This window comes from Lathyrus oleraceus, chromosome 5, assembly GCF_024323335.1.
Source record: "Lathyrus oleraceus cultivar Zhongwan6 chromosome 5, CAAS_Psat_ZW6_1.0, whole genome shotgun sequence".
NCBI classification, from domain to species: Eukaryota; Viridiplantae; Streptophyta; class Magnoliopsida; order Fabales; family Fabaceae; genus Lathyrus; species Lathyrus oleraceus.
In genome coordinates this window covers 303,483,151-303,488,751 of record NC_066583.1, presented here as the reverse complement: position 1 = coordinate 303,488,751, position 5,601 = coordinate 303,483,151, and the positions used below count along the sequence as shown (strand labels likewise).

The 5,601-nt window shown below is 36.0% G+C and overlaps 1 long non-coding RNA gene across 1 annotated transcript; it reads left to right on the top strand.

Annotated features, from left to right (window-relative positions):
• Positions 1-238: 238 nt before the first annotated feature.
• On the top strand, positions 239-3,196 carry LOC127088223 (uncharacterized). Its single transcript, XR_007790150.1, has 2 exons — positions 239-445; positions 1,812-3,196. It is a non-coding gene; the product is annotated as an uncharacterized LOC127088223 (long non-coding RNA).
• The last annotated feature ends 2,405 nt before the right edge of the window (positions 3,197-5,601 follow it).

Genomic DNA, 5,601 nt, shown 5'->3' with positions numbered 1-5,601 from the left:
TGTGATAATTTTTAAAGAACCATAATTACGAAAAAAACATAAAACCTTAAAGAAACAAATGAAGATTCAACATACATGAACTTGATTAAGAATTTTTTAAGTACGATTACATTGGAAAAGGCCCATAGATGTAATACACCATTTAAATATAAGTGTCTAATTTTTCTAGATTATAAGTGTAAGATAAAATATTAGGAACTTAGTGGATTTTTTGTGTCAATGGTCTAATTGGGGACTATTGAACCAAGAGAGGGTAAAATTGGTAAATTCCCATATGGAAAGTTTCTTTCTAACTTTCTTTATTTCACTCTTTTCTCCTCAGTGAAAACTAAAAGAAAAAAATAGAAGAGAGAGAGAGGGAGGCTTGCATGCTCAAAGTTTGAAGCTTTTCGTCATCAATCATCCTCATGACCTCTGATTTTGAAATTCCATGCTCTTTTAAGAGGTGAGGTGCTTAGATTAGTGGGTGTTAATACTTATTATGGGGTTTCTACGCATGTTGAAAATTTTGGGATTTTATGAGTGTTTTCACTTTTCATTATGACATACATGTTACGTTGTTTGATTCATTAATGTTTTTTTGATATGAATAGCATGCATAATGTTGCGTTGCTGAAATTATTGTGTTATAACATGCATATGTCTTGTAATTTATGATTTATGCATTAGAGATCAATTGGTTGTGTTGAGGTTATTTTTTGTGAGTTTTCTGCGGAATTTGAGACCTGGAGGCGATGATGAATGTCATCACTGATGATGGGCTAACCGTTACTCCCTTGAGCCTAAATGACGAACACCTTTGTCATGACGACTGTAAGTGTTAGCTTACGAGTCATCTCTCCCATTGAAGAGTGTCAGTGTTGGCTGATGGGTGACCCCTATTGGGCGTCACTAGGGGACGGCCGTCATGGCCATGATGGCCAGACTGTCACCCTAACTTTTCCAGCCTCGCTTTTATGTGAGAAACCTGATTCTTGGAGCAGTTATATCTCTCCAATGATTAGTGTGATATGGTTTATTCATCAATCAATATATAACTATGGTTGAACTCTTCATTGATATGTAGCTATGGTTGAATTCTTAATCAATATGTCGTGTGTGATACTAAATAAAATATGGAGATATGCTATGAATGAATAATATCAACCGATATATAGTGCCTAGTACAAATTCAAAAATGAGGTAATGTGCTATGGTTGGATGTCATCAATCGATATGTAATGCCTGGTATGATTTAGAAATGAGGCGATACATCATGGTTGGATATTATCATAGTTCCTAATACTAATTATTAACTCGATGACTGAGTGTGTCCCAAAAGTAGGAAGGCATGTAAATTCTTAAGACCATACCTTGAGGGTAGTAGCCCAATAGTAGTTAGGCAGGTAAACTGGAAGACCACTCATTTACGGTAGTATAATTATGATTCTGATGACTAGGATCCGTGTGATTAACAACGTGATTCGCATTCCTTTGTATTATGATATACGTGAATTAAAAATAAATAAGGTGAGGAATCTTGGGATAAGAATTGTAGGTAAGAATCTTATTATCGAGAGGACTCCTAAGATAAGAGAACTCCATTGAGATGGTTTATTCTCACCCATGTTGTTATCATATTTTTTAGAGGTGAGCAATCAACAACTAAATGTAAAGGAAAGATGGCATGATGAGATTCTTTGGAAGATTTATCTTAGTTGTTTTTCTTGTTCTAATTTACTTTTGTGATAAGTATGACTTACATTTTGTACTATTTTAAGCATACAACATAATGTATGTGAGACTTATGTAGTTATGTAATTTTGTTACAGTTGGTATCAGAGCAGGTCAATCCTCTACCCAATTGTGAAACATCAATAGTTAAATCTTTTATCGCACATGTATGTGTTGGTGTTATGAGAGATTATGTCATATTACCTAGTGTTAGTCCTGATCAACTTGATACTTATATGCATGATAGTAGATTTCATGGTTGTGCAACCGAGAAGAAGGGGAAGGCCAGGAGAAGCTCATGTCTAAAAGGCTCATGAGAACAAAGGGATGGAAATTGATGATGACCATTGGGAGAATCTGATGCAACAACAACAACATCAACTGCCAATGCAAAAGCACCAACAATTTGTGATGCATATGATGCAATAAATGCAGGGTATATAGTAGTCTCCTCAACAAAATGCAAGCAGTAGAGGTTTTTGTGAGTTTTACCGAATGAACCCTCCAGAGTTTCAAGGAGACATATATCCTTTCAAATCTCGTGATTGGCTTATAACTATTGAAATGATCTTTGAAATGACCCAATGTAATAAGGAAGACAAAGTGATTTGTGTTATTCAGATGTTTAGAGGACCGAAAACTAGTTGATGGACGCGTGCTTCTTCTAGACTAACTACCTTAGGCATTTCTAGGGATTAGGAACACTTTAAGGCAATTGTGTTAGAGAAGTTTTCTCCAGATAACATAAAAGTCCAAAAAGAGTTAGAATTTCAGCTACTTCAACAAGGTTCCATGACCATAGCCGAGTTTGTAGAAAAGTTTGTGGACATGACAACCTATTCAAATTAATCCATTAATGCTCCAAAATAATGTTGGAATATTAAACAGTTCAAGATTAGACTTCGAGGAGAGACAAAGCACATTGTAAGCCAACAACATTATAACACTTATGCAAAGGTACTTGAGCATTGTTACATTGATGAACATAGTCTCAAGAAGATCTAGAAATAAAGGGACCAAGTCAGGAAAAGTAGGGGTGTCCAAGGGAGGACTAATCAATATCTGAAGCCAAGAGAGTCGTTATCCAAAGGAAAAAATGTTTAGGGTATGAGACCAGTACATCTACCTCAGTGTCAGAAGTGCAAAAAGTATCATCTTGGAGATTTCCAATTTGGATCTATGAAATGCTATACTTGTCAGGAGTCAGGTCACTTAGCCAGAGATTGTTCTAATAAGAAGTCCATCCAGGAAGTAGGTACAACATGTAGAGTCTATACCCTAGATGCAAAAAAGGTGAAAGGAAATAGTTATTTGATAGTTGGTATGAGTTATATGCAGGAACATCTATTGTTTATTCTCTTTGATTATGAAGCTACACATGTCTTTATTTTCACCCGATGTATTGAAAGACTTAGGTTAGAAGTACTACCTTTACTATCTCCCATGAATATAACCATAACTAATGATGACAACGTATAGACTACTTATATGAGTAAGAGTTGTTTGATTACTGTAAATGATTGCACTTTCTTGATTGACCTCATTTGTCTACCTTTCAAGAAGATGAGTGTAGTTTTTGGAATGGATTGGCTCTCTACCAATTTTGTGTGCATTGGTTGTAAGGAGAAGGTGGTATATGTTCCTAATGAAGCAACAACTCCAGAGGAAGTGGTAGCTGCATTTTTGGAATGTACAATTAACATGATTCACTACCTATATTCCGAAGATAGATTCTTTCATTTACTTCTCACCATGGAATTAGAGGAAAGGAAGAGTACTTATTCATTCCATATGGTGTGTGAGTTCCCATATGTATTCCCGAGGGACGTCACTTCCTTACCTACTGAAAGGGAAGTAAAGTTCTCTATAGATCTAGTTTCAGGGACAACACATGTGTCTATTACACCTCATCGAATGTCTCCAGTATAATTGTGGGAATTGCAGATGCAATTAGAGGAGTTGTTGAAGAAGCATTTTATCTGGCCTAGTATATCTTCTCGGGGTGCTCCTATTCTATTGGTAAATAAGAAGGATAATGGTATGCGATTATGTACCGACTACCACCAATTGAACAAAGTAATCATTAAGAACAAGTATCCTTTGCCAGGAATTGACGATCTCCTAGATCAGTTGAAAGGCAAAGCTAACTTAGAAAGTCCTTCAATAAACCTTTTGTAATAACTAGCCAAACCCATAAAACTTATGATTTATGTAACTGAATTAGGAGTCTCCCACTGCAACACCGTGTCAGCCTTCTATGGGGAAACCATAATACTACCATTAGAAATAACATGACCAAGGAAAATCACTTCTTTCAACTAGAACTCACACTTGGACAACTTCGCATATAACTTCTTCTTTTTTAAGGTCTGTAGAATAACTTTCAGATGTCCCACATGCTCTTCATCTGTCTTTGAGTACACCAAAATATTGTCGATGAACACAACCATAAATAGATCCAAGTAAGGATGAAAGATCCTATTCATATACTCCATGAATACACCTGGGGAACATTAGACACACAAAACAACATCACTGAATACTCATAGTGACCATATCAAGTTCTAAATGCAGTATTCAGAATATCTTCTAACTTCATATGAATATCATGATAACCCAACTGTAAATCAAAATTACTGAACATGCAAGCACCAACTAACTGATCCATCAGATCATCAATTCTTAGAAGAGGGTACTTATTCTTAATTGTGACCTTACTCAGTAGCCGATAATCAACACACAACCTCATGCTACCATATTTCTTCTTAACCAGTAACATCGATGTTCCCCACGATGAAACACTAGGTCGTACAAACTTATTCTCAAGCAGATCCTCTAACTATTTTTTCAGCTTACTCAGCTCTGATGCAAATATTATACATGAAGCCATCGACACAGGTCTAGTACCAGGTACTAAATCTATGACGAACTCAACTTCATGTTTCGGAGGAAAGTTATAAGTATCTTTAGGAAAAACATCAGGAAACTCACATACCACAGGCATATTCACTAGCCACAACATCGCTTTCCACTCTCAAAGAAGCGAACATCACGAGCATTTGATCATCCTTCCTCAAAGACATCTCAATGTAATTGTTAGACATGAATCTCAAATATGTATTCCCTTCGGGTTCGGGAAACAACACAACCCTAACAACACCTGCGCTCTTGCAATTAGTGGCATGCTAAACCAATCTTCCACACCTGAAACATCTCAAAGAAGCAGAAGTTTCTCCCCAACTTGTTCCAATCATGCTCATGCTGGAAAATGGTTAGAAAAACAAATGAGCACCGACACTGTTTCACACGTAAGTCGCATACCTGGGAACATATAAAATTACACAATCTGGCCGGATAGACAGACCTACTCTAGTACCACTAGTGTAACACCCTAAAACCTCGTCTATTGATTTAAAAGAATAAATGATCATTTAGGATGCTACTCAACAAAACATGCATAATTTCTCATTTAAATCATCAACTCGCGATGGAAATTCAAAATGACTAACATAACTTAAATTATCTCATCAACGGAAATGCTTAACGAAATTAACATAATCCAAGTATTAACTCAAAATAAATAAAACGCCTTATTCCCCGATGTTAAAGATCAGAGCATCTAAACTAACTAAATACGATAAACGATAATATAAACAAAGAAAAGCTCCAAGTCCATCTTCCAAATCACAACAACACTTACTCCTTCTGAGTATCTATACGACAATGTAGAGAGCAACACAAAACAACAAGAAAGGGGTGAGAATACGCTCAAATATACTAACGGTGTTGTCATACCCCAAAATTTGCCCGTTAATCTTTCAAGACATTCTTCAAGGCACTTCAACTCATTGTTCAAGGAATTGATCTTAAAAGAACAAAGACCCAGCT